This window comes from Antechinus flavipes, chromosome 1 (genome assembly GCF_016432865.1).
Source record: "Antechinus flavipes isolate AdamAnt ecotype Samford, QLD, Australia chromosome 1, AdamAnt_v2, whole genome shotgun sequence".
Classification (NCBI taxonomy): Eukaryota; Metazoa; Chordata; class Mammalia; order Dasyuromorphia; family Dasyuridae; genus Antechinus; species Antechinus flavipes.
This window is the reverse complement of record NC_067398.1, coordinates 396,794,995-396,812,272: the sequence shown is the minus strand read 5'-3', so window position 1 is coordinate 396,812,272 and position 17,278 is coordinate 396,794,995.

Here is a 17,278-nt window from a genome sequence, read left to right as displayed (position 1 = left end):
TCCTGATCTCTTTAATTCTAGAGCCTTTCCTCTGTTATTTCCAATTTATCCTGTATAGAGCTTGTGTTCATAATTGTTTGCATGACATCTTCCCATTAGACTGTGAGCTTCTCTGGGGGCAGGGATTATCTTTTGCCTTTCTGTGTATTATACAGATATTTGTGGTCTATGTGGTTCTTAGCACAATGCCTTACACGTTCAGTTGTTCTAATCATATCTAACCGTTTATTATTCCATTTTGAGGTTTTCTTGGCAAATATAATGGAGTGGTTTGCCATTCCCTATTTCCTTCTCCAGCTGATTTTACAGATGAGGAAACTGAGGCAAACAGAGTTAAGTGACTTGCCCAGGGTCACACAGCTAGTAAATTTTAACTCATAGTATATACTCAATAAATGTTTGCCTGACTGACTGCCAAGCCCTATTCGGGTCTTTAGGGAAGATAACTAAGTTTATATTACAAGTCCTGGAACTTGCAGCCTAGGAAGGGGATAGCACATTCACACAGATAACTAAGATAAATAATATTGCATTACAGCTATAAAATGAAGTGTCTCTTATATGCAGAGTCAGGATTCCAGGCCTGATAGATCTTAAGCCTATTTTGTTTATTGGGCTTCTAAAAAACTTGACATTCCTACAAAAGGCTTACCCATAAACTAGTAGCAGCAGTTTCTTTTCCATTCGAAAGTATATTTTCTTGAAAACAATGGCAGTGTTTAATTAACGTTCTATCTTTTTCTCAGAACATTCCAACAATCCTTGCTTTGCCTTTATATGCCTTAACAGCTTTTAAACTCCAAGGATTTCATCTTATATGCCTCCATTATCTTGTCTACTCTGTACACTTCCATTAATCTCCCAACTCCAAATATCTCCATTTGTCTTTTCTAAAGCCTTCATTTGAGTTTTATTTTTCCCTTTAGAATATAAAATTGTTAATCATTTCATAATTGGATAAGAAATTTCTCCACAGAATTCCTGCTATAGGGGAAGTTTTCCCCTTGTGACTATAATAAAGGTTCATTAAGCTGGAAGTTGTGCTCTAGGTTTAATTCTTTGACATATATAGTGTCCAAAGGAAAAGGCTCTCTCTCACCCAAGAAACCAAGTAAAGTTCAATGGAGGAGGATGGGTAAAAATTTAACAGGTGAAGAAGAAAGGAAACAGGCATTTATATAGGATTTACTATGAGCCAATGCTAAACACTCTTGATCCTCAAAACCACTTCAAAATAGGTGCTTTTGTTATCCTTATTTTACATACGAGGAAAATGTGGCAAATACAAATTAAGTGACTCTTCCAGAGACACACATGTAGTAGATGTCTGAGGCTGGATTTGAACTCAGATTTTCCTGATTCCAAGTCTATGCTCTGTGTCACCTAACTAGTGAAGAAATGTACCGGACTTCCGGTTAAGATGGCGGAGAGGAGGCTCACAGCTGCATAAGCTCTGCGCTTTCTCTCACTATCCACTTCATTACAAGCCTCTGAATCAATGCTTGACTGAAAAAAACCCACATATAGTTACCAAGAGAAGCCATCCTTGAGATCCGCCAAGAAAGGTCTGTCTTTACTGGAGGGCTGGGGCGGTTTTAGATCGGGTGCAGGCGGCGGGCAGCGGCAGTGAGAGCACGGGAGCAGACTGGAGAGGGGGTGGGGAGTGATCGCAGCCGTCTCTGCGGGGAGAGCTTCGCTACAGGTTTGGATACTTTACTCCAGCAGCAAGTCAGCAGCCCAGCAGAGAAGCTAAAAACACCGGGGCTGAAGAATACAACCGCAAACAGCTGGAGTCTCTCGGGATCTGGCCGCCCCCCCCTTCCCCCCCCCCACAGTGACTCAGCACTCTGGGATCTCAGAGCGCAGGCGCAGCACAGTCCTGCTAGTGCCTCACTGCTGCCCCCTGCAGTCTGTAGAGGAAGCTCGATAACATACCCAACCCCCCCCCCCAAAGAAAGACTCCAGTTTTTTCTGTTTTTCTTTGGTAGTTTGTCTCTGATTAATAGACAGAATGAGCAAGAAGCTGAAGAGGACTTTAACCCTTGACAGCTTCTACACAGATAGAGAGCAGACTCTAAATCCTGAGGAGACTAAAAACAGGCAGTCCCCAGGTGAATCCCCAAAGGAGGAGACCATCTGTTCGTCAGCACAGATGAACCTCATAGAAGTGATTAAAAAGGCTCTCACAAGGGAGCTAGAAGAAAAATGGGGAAAGCAGAGTGAGGCTTGGCAAAAGGAGAGGGAGGCTTGGGAAAAGGAGAGGGAGGCTTGGCAAAAGAGCCTGGAGAAAGTTAAAGAGAGAGTGGATAAAGAAGTAAAATCCTTGAAAAATAGGATTAGTGAACTGGAAACAGAAAACAGCTCTCTAAAAAACAAAATTGGCGAAATGGAAAAAAATTCCACAGAACAAAAGAACTCAATTGGACAATTAGAAAAAGATTTTAAAAAAGTGAGTGAAGAGAACACTTCACTGAAAATCAGACTTGAACAAGTGGAATTGAATGACTCGAGGAGACAAGAAGAATCAGTCAAGCAAATCCAAAAAAATCAAACAATGGAGAAAAATGTGAAATACCTTCTGGGGAAGACAACAGACCTGGAAAACAGATCCAGGAGAGACAATCTGAGAATCATTGGACTCCCAGAAAAACATGATGAAAAAAAGAGCCTGGACACTATTTTCCAGGAAATTATCAAAGAGAACTGCCCAGAAGTCATAGGAACAGAGGAAAAAATAAACATTGAAAGGATTCATCGATCACCCACTGAAAGGGATCCTAAAATCAAAACACCAAGGAATATAGTGGCCAAATGCCAGAACCCTCAGATGAAGGAAAAAATATTGCAAGCGGCTAGAAAAACCCAATTCAAGTATCAAGGAGCCACAATTAGGATCACCCAGGATCTGGCAGCATCCACATTAAAAGATCGAAGGGCCTGGAATATGATATTCCGAAAGGCTAAGGAACTTGGTATGCAACCAAAAATAACTTACCCAGCGAGAATGAGCATCTTTTTCCAGGGAAGAAGATGGACATTCAACGAAGTAAGCGAATTTCATCTATGTCTGATGAAAAAACCAGAACTTAACAAAAAGTTTGATCTACAAATATAGAACTCAAGAGAAATCTAAAAAGGTAAAGATTAATCTTGGGAACTATATTTTGACTATATAGATGTATAAAGAATACATGTATACCTTGTTCTAGAAATTGATGTGGAAAGGACATTGTATCAGAAAAAGGGTAAAGTGGGGGTAGTACATCTCATGAAGAGGCATAGGAAACCTATTATATCTGAGAGAAAGAATGGAGGGGGATGAATATAGTGGGTATCTTACTGCCTTCAGAATTGGCTTTAAGTGAAAAATCTTAAGACATATTCAATCTATGGTAAAACTTCTCCCACCTCATTGAAAAGTGAGAAGGGAAAAGTGAAAAGGGAAGGAATAAGCTAAGCGGAAGGGAATACGGGAACTGGGAGGGAAAGGGGTAAGATAGGGGGAGGAACTCTAAAGTGGGGGGAGGGATACTAAAAAGGGAGAGTTGAGAGAAGCAAGTGGTGCTCACAAGCTTAATACTGGGAAGGGGGGAAAGGGGAAAGAAGGGAGAAAAGCATAAACCGGGGTTAACAAGATGGCAAGTAATACAGAATTGGTCATTCTAACCATAAATGTGAATGGGGTAAACTCCCCCATAAAGAGGAAGCGGTTAGCAGAATGGATTAAAAGCCAGAATCCTACAATATGTTGTTTACAGGAAACACACCTGAAGCGGGGAGATACATGCAGGTTAAAGGTAAAAGGTTGGAGCAAAATCTACTATGCTTCAGGTGAAGTCAAAAAAGCAGGGGTAGCCATCCTGATCTCAGATCAAGCTAAAGCAAAAATTGACCTAATTAAAAGAGATAAGGAAGGACACTATATCTTGCTAAAGGGTAGCATGGATAATGAAGCACTATCTATATTAAACATATATGCACCAAGTAGTGTAGCATCTAAATTCTTAAAAGAGAAACTAAGAGAGCTGCAAGAAGAAATAGACAGTAAAACTATAATAGTGGGAGATCTCAACCTTGCACTCTCAGAATTAGATAAATCAAACCACAAAATAAATAAGAAAGAAGTCAAAGAGGTAAATAGAATACTAGAAAAGTTAGATATGATAGATCTCTGGAGAAAATGTAATGGAGACAGAAAGGAATACACTTTCTTTTCAGCAGTTCATGGAACCTATACAAAAATTGACCATATATTAGGACATAAAAACCTCAAACTCAAATGCAGTAAGGCAGAAATAGTAAATGCATCCTTTTCAGACCACGATGCAATGAAAATTACATTCAACAAAAAACCAGGGGGAAGTAGACCAAAAAATAATTGGAAACTAAATAATCTCATACTAAAGAATGATTGGGTGAAACAGCAAATCATAGACATAATTAATAACTTCACCCAAGAAAACGATAATAATGAGACATCATACCAAAATGTATGGGATGCAGCCAAAGAGGTAATAAGGGGAAATTTCATATCTCTAGAGGCCTATTTGTATAAAATAGAGAAAGAGAAGGTCAATGAATTGGGTTTGCAATTAAAAATGCTAGAAAAGGAACAAATTAAAAACCCCCAGTCAAACACTAAACTTGAAATTCTAAAAATAAAAGGTGAGATCAATAAAATTGAAAGTAAAAAAACTATTGAATTGATTAATAAAACTAAGAGTTGGTTCTATGAAAAAACCAACAAAATAGACAAACCCTTAGTAAATCTGATTAAAAAAAGGAAAGAGGAAAATCAAATTGTTAATCTTAAAAATGAAAAGGGAGAACTCGCCACTAACGAAGAGGAAATTAGAGCAATAATTAGGAGTTACTTTGCCCAATTTTATGCCAATAAATTCGACAACTTAAATGAAATAGAAAAATACCTCCAAAAATATAGCTTGCCCAAACTAACAGAGGAAGAAGTAAATATCCTAAACAGTCCCATCTCAGAAAAAGAAATAGAACAAACTATCAATCAACTCCCTAAGAAAAAATCCCCAGGACCAGATGGATTTACATGTGAATTCTACCAAACATTTAAAGAACAATTAACTCCAATGCTAAATAAACTATTTGAAAAAATAGGGATCGAAGGAGTCCTACCAAACTCCTTTTATGACACAGACATGGTACTGATACCTAAACCAGGTAGGCTGAAAACAGAGAACGAAAATTATAGACCAATCTCCCTAATGAATATTGATGCTAAAATCTTAAATAAAATATTAGCAAAAAGATTACAGAAAATCATCACCAGGATAATACACTATGACCAAGTAGGATTTATACCAGGAATGCAGGGCTGGTTCAATATTAGGAAAACTATTAGCATAATTGACTATATCAATAACCAAACAAACAAAAACCATATGATCATCTCAATAGATGCAGAAAAAGCATTTGATAAAATCCAACATCCATTCCTAATAAAAACACTTGAGAGCATAGGAATAAATGGACTTTTCCTTAAAATAGTCAGGAGCATATATTTAAAACCATCAGTAAGCATCATATGCAATGGGGAAAAACTGGAACCTTTCCCAGTAAGATCTGGAGTAAAGCAAGGTTGCCCACTATCACCATTATTATTTAATATCGTATTAGAAACACTAGCCTCGGCAATAAGAGTCGAGAAAGAAATTAAAGGAATTAGAGTAGGCAATGAGGAAACCAAACTATCACTCTTTGCAGATGATATGATGGTATACCTAGAGAACCCCAGAGATTCTACTAAAAAGCTATTGGAAATAATTCATAATTTTAGCAAAGTAGCTGGCTACAAAATAAATCCCCATAAATCCTCAGCATTTTTATACATCACCAACAAAACCCAACAGCAAGAGATACAAAGAGAAATTCCATTCAGAATAACTGTTGATACCATAAAATATTTGGGAATCTATCTACCAAAGGAAAGTCAGGAATTATATGAGCAAAATTATAAAAAAGTCTCCACACAAATAAAGTCAGACTTAAATAATTGGAAAAACATTAAGTGCTCTTGGATAGGCCGAGCGAACATAATAAAGATGACAATACTCCCTAAACTAATCTATTTATTTAGTGCTATACCAATCAGACTTCCAAGAAAATATTTTATTGATCTAGAAAAAATAACAACAAAATTCATATGGAACAATAAAAAGTCGAGAATCTCAAGGGAATTAATGAAAAAAAAATCAAATGAAGGTGGCCTAGCTGTACCTGATCTAAAATTATATTATAAAGCAGCAGTCACCAAAACCATTTGGTATTGGCTAAGAAATAGATTAGTGGATCAGTGGAAAAGGCTAGGTTCACAAGACAGAATAGTCAATTATAGCAATCTAGTGTTTGACAAACCCAAAGCCCCTAACTTCTGGGAAAAGAATTCATTATTTGATAAAAACTGCTGGGATAATTGGAAATTAGTATGGCAGAAATTAGGCATGGACCCACACTTAACACCATATACCAAGATAAGATCAAAATGGGTCTATGACCTAGGCATAAAGAACGAGATTATAAATAAATTAGAGGAACATAGAATAGTTTATCTATCAGACTTGTGGAGGAGAAAGAAATTTGTGACCAAAGATGAACTAGAGACCATTACTGATCACAAAATAGAAAATTTCGATTACATCAAATTAAAAAGCCTTTGTACAAATAAAACTAATGCAAACAAGATTAGAAGGGAAGCAACAAACTGGGAAAACATTTTCACAGTTAAAGGTCCTGATAAAGGCCTCATTTCCAAAATATATAGAGAACTGACTCAAATTTATAAGAAATCAAGCCATTCTCCAATTGATAAATGGTCAAAGGATATGAACAGACAATTTTCAGAGGATGAAATTGAAACTATTACCACTCATATGAAAGAGTGTTCCAAATCATTATTGATCAGAGAAATGCAAATTAAGACAACTCTGAGATACCACTACACACCTGTCAGATTGGCTAAGATGACAGGAAAAAATAATGATGAATGTTGGAGGGGATGCGGGAAAACTGGGACACTATTGCATTGTTGGTGGAGTTGTGAACGAATCCAACCATTCTGGAGAGCAATCTGGAATTATGCCCAAAAAATTATCAAATTGTGCATACCCTTTGATCCAGCAGTGTTTCTATTGGGCTTATATCCCAAAGAAATACTAAAGAAGGGAAAGGGACCTGTATGTGCCAAAATGTTTGTAGCAGCCCTGTTTGTAGTGGCTAGAAACTGGAAAATGAATGGATGCCCATCAATTGGAAAATGGCTGGGTAAATTATGGTATATGAATGTTATGGAATATTATTGTTCTGTAAGAAATGACCAGCAGGATGAATACAGAGAGGACTGGCGAGACCTACATGAACTGATGCTAAGTGAAATGAGCAGAACCAGGAGATCATTATGCACTTCGACAACGATATTGTATGAGGACATATTTTGATGGAAGGGGATTTCTTTGACAAAGAGATCTGAGTTTCAATTGATAAATGACGGACAAAAGCAGCTACACCCAAAGAAAGAACACTGGGAAACGAATGTGAACTATCTGCATTTTTGTTTTTCTTCCCGGGTTATTTATACCTTCTGAATCCAATTCTCCCTATGCAACAAGAGAACTGTTCGGTTCTGCAAACATATATTGTATCTAGGATATACTGCAACATATCCAACATATAAAGGACTGCTTGCCATCTAGGGGAGGGGGTGGAGGGAGGGAGGGAAAAAAAAATTGGAACAGAAACGAGTGTCAATATAAAGTAATTATTAAATAAAAATTAAAAAAAAAAAAAAAGAAATGTACCTTGTCCCGGTCAGCAGTATATTCAGTTCCAGCCACTCTATTTTAGAAAGTACCATCAGTCTAAGGAAGAAATCCCAGGCACAGAGAACAAAGTGACAATGGAGACAGAATAGGAGGATGGCAGGTTCCCAGAGCCAGTTCTATATAACAAGCACAGAACTGGCAAAGGGGAAGTTATTTTGAGGTAGGGGCTTATTTGTGTGCAAGGTAGATTTGTCATCTCTTAAGTTTTTTGGGGGGGATTTGTGTGTGGGGCGAATTATCTCTCTCAGAAGGCTATGTTCAGGTGAGAAGTCACTGTTGACCCCTTTGAAAGAAGAATGGAAATCTTATAGTAAGGTAGGACACAGCTTGAGTCAGAGAAGGATTTGGGGAAGAAATGCAGTTGGGACCAGGCTGTGATGTCCTTTTCACCCATTGTGCTGGGGGGCAACAAGGCAATTTCATACATTCACTAAGCTCCTATTGCTAACTCCCCACTATCAGTGCTATGCTGAGAAAACCAGCCAATGTACTAAAAATATATATGCAAAGATAATTTTCTTTTTAAATTTTTTTTCTTTCGCTGAGGCAATTGGGGTTGACTTGCCGAGGGTCACACAGCTAGGAAAGATAATTTTCTCCATTTGTAAAACTTCGTGTTCCAAAATTTTTTCCCTTCCCCTAGACAGCAAGTAATCCAATATATGTTAAACTTGTTCAATTCTTCTATACATATTTCCACAATTTTCATGCTGCACAAGAAAAATCAGGTCAAAAAGGAAAAAAAATGAGAAAGAAAAAAAAGTAATCAAACAACCACAAAAAACATGAAATTATTCTGTTGTGATTCACATTCAGTTCCCATAGTCCCTTTCTGGATGTAGATGGTTCTCTCCTTCAGAAGTCTATTGGAATTGACCAGAATCACCTCATTGCTGAAAAAAGCCCCGTGATGGTTCTGTTTTGGAGGATGGTCAGAAGTCCAACAGCAACCAAGACTAACACTCCCCAGGACTACACTGGAGGATCTTAGCTCTATACTAAGAAAATTCCCTTTGCATTTGTCTTGCTGTAAGAAGAGAACCACTATTCAGTCTGAATTTCCCAATCAAAGTGATGAAATCAGTTAGTGGAAACAAAGGGGTACCACCCATCAAAAGTAAGTCTGTTCTCTCTCTGGTACAAGATTGATAGTGTGTCAGAGACCAGACTAGCCCTGATGACTTCCTGACAGAATCAGCTGCCCTTTATTTGTGGTCTAGAAAAGCAAGCTGGTTGCTCTATCTTGCTCTCTCAGACTTCCTTTCTATCTCCTCACCGGGAGTGAAATAGAGCAGTACAGACCTGCTTTGTTTGGGGGAAGGACAAGTTTGTGCTTATGCTCTTTTTTACATGATCCTGTGAATCTCTATTATATACGTTTTTCTTTTTTTAAATTAATTTTTCAACTAACATTTGTTTTCTTTCCTTCTAACCTTTTTTTTCCTCTGAAAATAAAAGAAAAACAAAACCTTCATTGCCAAGCAAAACAAATTTTTTATTGGTCACCTCCAAAAATGTGTTTCATTATGCATATGTTTTTTTAAATTAAAGCTTTTTATTTTCAAAACATATACATAATTTTCAACATTTACCTTTGCAAAACCTTGTGTTTCAATTTTTTTCCTCCCCTTCTTCCCACCCTCTCCCCTAGATAGCAAAGTAATCCAATATGTTAAACACATGCAATTCTTCTATGAATATTTAATAATTATCATATTATGCATATACTTTCAAAGCTGTCTTGTTTGTCTAGGATTCCTTGTGGTCTTACTTTTGTTGTCTTTTGTACATTTAAAAAAAGTATTTCAATGATCTTTTCTTTCTTTCTTTTTTTTTTTGACAGCCTGAATTGATAATTAATATATGAAATTTTGAAATGGGGGCAGGCATGCCTGGTTTTTTGGGTTCTTACGAGGAAAGACTTCAAGGGCAACAGAAAATAGGACTCTAATCACACTTAATAAGGCACAGATGGTGTTGGGCTATGTCACAAATGAGAGGGAGGGGAAGAAGGGGGAATGCTCAGATCAGGAGGACCAGAACAAGATACAGTCTTAACACAATCCTTATCTCTCACTACCCTTTTGTTCTCCCTTGCCATCCTCTCTTAAACAAAGCAAAAAATAAAATCTTTCAAAAAAATTTTAAAATGTATATATTTTATTTCCCCCAATTATATGTTAAAACAAATTTAAATTTTTTAAAAAAAGTTTTGAGTTGCAAATTCTATCCCTCCCTCCCTTCCTCTCCCCATCCCCACACAGTAAGGTAATCAGATATAGGTTATAGATTGCAATCATGTAAAATATTTCCATATTAGTCATTTTGTGCAAGAAGACATGAATAAAAGAAAAAGAATAAAAGTAAAAATTAGCTCTTCAATCTGTATTCAAACAATATTAGTTTTTTCTCTAGAGGTGGATAATGTGCTTAAGAAAATCTTTCTAATACATATGCAGAGTCAATCAGAACAAAATCCCACATTGGCTAAGTCTGAAAATTGTACAATTTGAATCCATCACCTCTCTTTCTGCCAGGAGATGAGTGACATGTGTCATCATTGGTGTTCTGTGTCCATGCTTAGATTGTGATATACTTGTAATGTTTAACCTTTTGGATCTTAAGAAATGGAAATATTAATCTTCATACGCCATTAGAATTTTTTAAAATGTCTGTGGAAAAGGAAGTGACAAACCATTATAATCTAGTTTCTTTGCCAAGAAAACCCCAAATGAGGTTACCAAGAATTGGATATGACTGAAAATGACTGAATAAAACCTAACTAGTTATCCAGAGAATAAAAAATAAATTATAACATAACCAAATGATATTTATCCAAATAGCATGACTAAATAACACTTTAAAGTTTTACAAAGAACCTTATATGTATTATCTCATTTGGCCTTTATGATAACACGTGTAGGTATAGACTATTCCCCTACTTAGTAGCTAAGGAAATTGCAAGAAATTAAGAGACTTGACTAAGCTATTTAAGTCCTATAGCTATTTAAGTGTCAGACTCAGGATTTCAGTTACTATAGACCCAACACTACCTATTGCACTACACCTCCTCAAACAAATTGGAATTTACTGATTCATTTGCTCTTATGTGGTCCCTTTATGATTTCTTTTCTCTTTGCAAGAAGGCAAAATACAGTTCCTCTTAAATTCCCCTCATCTTTTTTTTTTCATTGTAGAATATATTGAAGGTGCCTAAATATGACAATTTACTTGTCTTTCACCCTTTTACTTGAAACACTCCCTATTTAACATTAAATCTGACTTATCCACATAAAGTTACTTATACAAATATTTACTAACATCAACAGGGTGAAATAAAAGCAAAATGTTCTAGGTACCATGGATAGATTAAGAGTAGGTACATCACAAATGTGGTTTGAGAGTAGTCTTCCCATCTTGCCCAGAATGGTCCCAATACTGCTAACATTCCTTCCTCCTTTTCGCTTGCCTGACCTAAGGCAGTTTACCTTTTCTTAGGCATGTTGGTGAATCTCTGCTTCCAGGGTTTCACCATATTGGTTCCAGATGGTACAAATATATGAATTAATCTTTACAGCGATTCAGAACTCCCAAAGTTAATCAATCCACCAGCCTCAGCCTCTCCAGCAGCAAGGACCAGAGGGTAAGACTATATCCAGCATCTGTATGGAGGTGACAGTGGTGGTTCATGGGTCCCAGCGGTTCATAATGGCTCATCTTCATAAACAAAATATGATCAGTTAGGAGGGAGGGAAAAGACAGACAGACAGATGGAGAGGAAGGGAGAGAGGGGGAAAATGAGAATTTAGGTAGTATTCTTACTGCAGTGTTCCCCCCCCCCCTTACTATGATATTATATTGGTGGTCACCTCTTCAGGTAAGCTCTACCTGATAGCTCACCTATGTTGTATCTGTGTTTCTCTAATAGTGTTTCATGTTCCAAGGACTATGTTAGGGTCCAGGAACAGTTAAGACCACTGGGGAGTTAGTCTGTGGTGAATCCATACTTTAGGCCCTGCAGGAGTGAAATACCTAATAAGAAGCTTCTGAGAGCTTTCTTTCTTTTTAGAGCATGTAGGAAAGACTGTTAACCTCACATTTGTCTTCAAGGATATTGCAATCTTATAAAGAATTAGTGTATTTATTAATTTTATATGGATTCTGAACATATTTTTATATATACTTATCTCCCTATTAGAAGGTAAGATCCTTTTGAATAGATATTGTTTTATTCCTTGTTCTTTGTGCAGACTCTGGCATAGCACCAGCTGCATAGTAGGTACTTAATAATTACTTGTTTAAGGGCAGTTAGATGACAAAATGGATAGAGCACCAGCCTTGAAATCAGGAGCATCCTGCATTCAAATCCTGCCTCAGATACTTACTACTTCCTGGCTACATGATCCTGAACAAGCCATTTAACCCACTTACCTCACCAAAAATAAATAACAAATGCTTGTTTGTCAGCTGAAAACAATAATGGGAATCAGCACATCATTCATACACAAGAAAAGGAGAAACAAAGTGCTATGAGCTCAAGTTAGAAGTGACTAATAAATGGTTTGAGGGAGAGATCGTGAATGACCTTACAGAGAACATAGCATTGAATTGAGCCTTAAAGGATGGGTAGGGTTACAAAAGGTAGAGCTTGTAAGATGGAGAGCATTCCCAGGAGAAAGAACCACATGAGCAAAGACGAGGGAACAGAACAATGAATCATACGCTTAGGGAACAACAGTAAATTCAGCTTGGTCAGAGTTATATAAAGGGATATCGTATGAGGAAAGACTTTTAAGGTAACCAGGAGCCAGATGACAGAAGGCCTTTAATGACAATCTATGGTGATTCAGCTTTATTCAATATGCAGTGTGGATCAGAGCCATATGATCAGAATTTTGTATCAGGAAAATTAATCTAGCAATGGTGTGTAGGACGGACTGTGAAGAATCATAATTTTTTTTGAAGAATCATAAATTTTTTAGAGCTGAAGGGAACTTTAGAGACTACCAAGTCTAAAACCCTCATTTTATATTCAACAAGTATTTACCAATTTTTACCAATTACTAACATTAGCCAATGTTAGACACTGAAGTGGGGTGCTGAATCAGTCCCTGATCTCAAGAAACTTACTTCTATTGAGGAAAAAAAAAACATGTATAAAAGCAAAAACAAAAGAGATGTATAAAAGCAGAAACAATAGAGACATAAAGAAATTTAGGGGGATAGGGGAGGCAAGGACTGGCACTAGTAATTGAACATTTTAGGCTTATCTCTGCAGGTTTCTTGTAGGAAGTAGCACTCAAGTTTGAGAGGAAATCAAGTATTCTTTGAGGCAACAGTGAGGAGGGAATGCATTTTCTACATAGTAGACAACCTATTGTTGAGATTGGAGATGGAATGTGGTATACAGGAAGTAGCAAATAGTAAATTTGAATATAATATATAAAAGTATATATGCATATATAAATATAAAAAATAAAAAGTAAAATGTATAAAAGTTAAAAAAAAAAAAGTGATACATAAAAAGCCCAGAAAACTTGTCTGGATACAGATTAGGAAAGACTTTAAAAGCCAAACAGAATAATTTGTATTTTATCCTCAGGTCAAGAGGGAGTGATTGGAGTTTTTTGTATCAGGGGAATAACATGGCCAGAGATATGTGCTTAGTTATATCAATTTGGCAGCTGTAAGGAGGTTGAATCAGCTCGAATTCGACACAAAGAGACCAATTGGAAATGATTTCAATAGTCCATGCAAAATACCAATCCCTGATCTAGATCATGTGAGTGAAAAGGAGATGTGGGAGATATACTGCAGATACATCAATTTGGCAGCAATGTGGAGCATGAATTGGATCTAACACAGGGAGACCAATTAGGAAAACCTTTCAATAGCCCATGCAAAATACCTTGATCTGAGTTATGTGAGTAAAAAGAAAGAAATATGGGAGATATGTTATAGAGTAAGAATTAATAACACTTGTGACTGATTCAATATAAGGATAAGAAAGAGAGAGGATTTAAAGTCCAAGACTAAAAACATGAATAATTAGCAAACCTCAACGAAATTAGAGAATTTTGGGGGAAAGAAAATGAGCTCTATTTTGGACATGTTGAGTTTGGATATTTATAGGCCTTTCAGTTGGAGATTTCCAATAGGTACTTGATGTTGTCAAAGTGGAGTTCCAGAGAAATCTGGGGGATGGATATAAGGGTCTGGAAATTATGTGTACAGAAAAAGGGAACTTCTGAGGTCAATGAGAGTGAAGAGAGAGAAGATAAGAAGGTCCAGGACAGAGCCTGGGAAGTACCCAGGGTGAGATCTGGCTGATCATCCAGCAAAAGGAATTCAGAACCAGGGGACAGTGGGAATCACAGAAAGTCGGGGAGAGTGTTCACTAAGTGTCAAAAGTTTTAGGAAGGTCAAGAAAGGCAAGGACTGAGAAAAAAATCTTCCTGGAAACTTTGAGGAAAGCAGTTTCACATGCGTGATGACATGTCAGCTAGACTGCAGAGGAGGAAGCTGAGGTCTAAAGGGATTGCCGTTTCTTAATTTCACACAAGTTGTGCTATAGCACATCTGGGACACACTAACCACTGAACAAATGTTTATTAAAGGCTGACTGACCCAAAATTCAGGGTTTTTTCCATGGCTGGGCAGCTGCCTAATTAAGCTGGAGGCTTTGCAGAGATCTGGGAGGATCTGCCTCCCTCCCTCCTCTGTCTTCTCACCCAACAGTATTCATCTTGCCGGGCACTTTGGCAGCAAGGCTGACCACACTTGAGCCGTTGCCCACGTTGGACCTGCTCCACAGCTGTATTGGGAACTTTACTGAAGCATCTAAAAACAATCAGTGACACAAATACCACTGTATGGAGGAAAATTCATGTCTATTTTTTCTTTCTCTCTCGTGCTTCTTTAATCTTACATGTCACTCGCTCTTTCCTGCCTTTCCTTCTCTCCTTTTGTCTCAGGCTTGCCACTGCCTTTGCTCAGCCCAGCTAGTAGCATTGGCTTTTAAGACATTGCTAGCCTGCCTTTAGTATGCTAACATAATTTCATTTGTCTCTACTACCTTTCTTTCACATGGAGACGGTTGGCTCATCACTATGGCTATAAACGAGCTCATTACCTCCTTAATTCCACCTGTCACTGTCATGAGGTGGAGGGATGTTCCTGCCTCCAACTGCTAAACGTCTGTGTAAGTTTAAATTAAGATAAACTGAGGCACAAAGTTCTGAGCATGAAAATGTAAAGTAAATGTTTACCAATACATTGGATCTTAGTTTCTTCAGTAAAGCTAAGACCCTAAATGAGGGGGATAGTTTTATAGTTTGGGGGAGGATAGAACAAAGAGCAGGGCTTCAAAGTCAAGGAACAAGTTATGACTGATTTAAAAAGCTCAATATCATGAATGGCAAAATCAATATGATTGATTACAGAGTTGAAGTGTAAGGGACAACATGATTGGTTGGACACTGGGAATGAGGGGCTAGTCACAACCCCTTTCTTCCTTCCTGTGATTAAAAAATGTTAATCATTTTGAGTGCACCTGCAAAGTTACTATCCCAGACTTCTTTGGATAACAATCTAGATATCCTTGACACAAGAACAGAGTTAACAAGAAAACTAGAGGTCTAAACTTAATTCATTACAAGCCAGCTGAATTCTGAATTAAGTTCAGACAAAGAACCATGACTTAGCAGTTATAGGACAAAATCAATTAACTATAAGTGGAATCAATTTTAAAAATAATACAGGATCAGATTGTTTCTTCTTCCAAAAGGTGTAAAGAGGTCAAAATAATTAACAATAGATTTGGAAAGAATTAGATGGCACAGTACATAGAGCTCTGAGCTTGGAGTCAGAGAAATCTGAATTTAAATGATACTAATTGTACAATCCCAAGCAAGTCACTTAATTTCTGCCTCAGTTTTGTGGTTGTTCAGTCAGGTCCAACTCTTTGTGATCCTATTGGGGGTTTTCTTGGCAAAGACACTGGAGGGGTTTGCTATTTTCTTCTAGAGATTATTTTACAGATGAGGATTTGAGACAAATAGCTTAAGAGTCACACAAGGCTGGATTTGAACTCAGGAAGCTGAGTTTTCCTGATTCTAGATCCTGCACTCTAGCCATTGGACCATCTAGCTTCCCATTTTGCTTTAGTTTTGCTCAACTATAAAATGATGAAGTTAAATTTGTTGTTATTTGTCCTTTGTTCTGCAAGGATATCAGGAAGGTGATTCCATGACATGCAAGTGAATCGGATCTAAGTGAGGAAGGGTTGTGCAAAGTCACCAACCAATCTCTCTTTCTCCTCTAGAACCATCTTGGTCCAATGGCAAAATCTATGGCCTTTTTAAGCTCAGGTTTCAGTATGACTGAGGCAACATGGTTCTTTCCAGATTGAGATTTATAATCCTATGAAAACAAACTCTGGTCCCAAAGGAAATGGTATTTTACTGAAAAGTATTAAATTAAATGGCTTCAGCTCTAAGTCTGTGATCTTGTGATTCTAATAAAAACTCATGCAATATTAACAAAGTCACAAAAAAGAAAGGGGAGCTAGATATCTTGGAGAAAACCAGACAATATTGTTGTTTTTCACTTTTTGATCTCAAAGAGGAACAAAGACATCATGAGTACAATATCTTGATTTGGGCATGGTAAGAGTAGCATAGCTATGGGAGCCATTCTTTTGAGGGCCTGGGTCTTTCTCCCTGTGAGGAAGGATGGGTTTTACAGGCTTCAGTTTTAGCCCAGAGCTCCCATTATAAAGTATGTTTATGTACAAACATTGAAAGATTAAGCAATGAAGGAAGCTCTTGGTAGTTCCAGCTCATTTTACAGTCACTGTGCTCAGAGCTGGAAGAGGCCTCAAAGACCAGTTAGTCCAACCAATTCTTATACAAAAACCCTCTTTATAACAAAGCCAACAAACCTTTGAAGTAAGATCTCCACCACTTTCCAAGGAAATCCATGCTAGTTTTATATTATTCTACTATGGGCAGTCTTAGTGTGGGAGCCTTGAATTTTCAAAAATATTTTCATAGCTATGCTTAAATATAATTGGTTTCCCTTGTAATCTTATTTATTTAAAGCCATCATTTTGAAAAGGGATCCATAATTTAACATATATATATATTTAACATGTTTAACATATATTGGATTACTTGCCATCTAGGGAAGGAATTGGGGGGAAAAAGGGGGAAATTTGGAACACAAGGTTTTGAAAGGGTCATTGTTTGTTTCTCTTCTTTTTTTTTGCTTTTTGCTGAGGCAGTTGGGGTTAAGTGACTTGCCCATGGTCACACAACCAGGAATTGTTAAGTGTCTGAGGCTGGATTTGAACTCAGGTCCTCCTGACTTCAGGGCTTGTGCTCTACCCACTGAGCCATCTCCTCCCCTTCGCAAGGGTCATTGTTGAA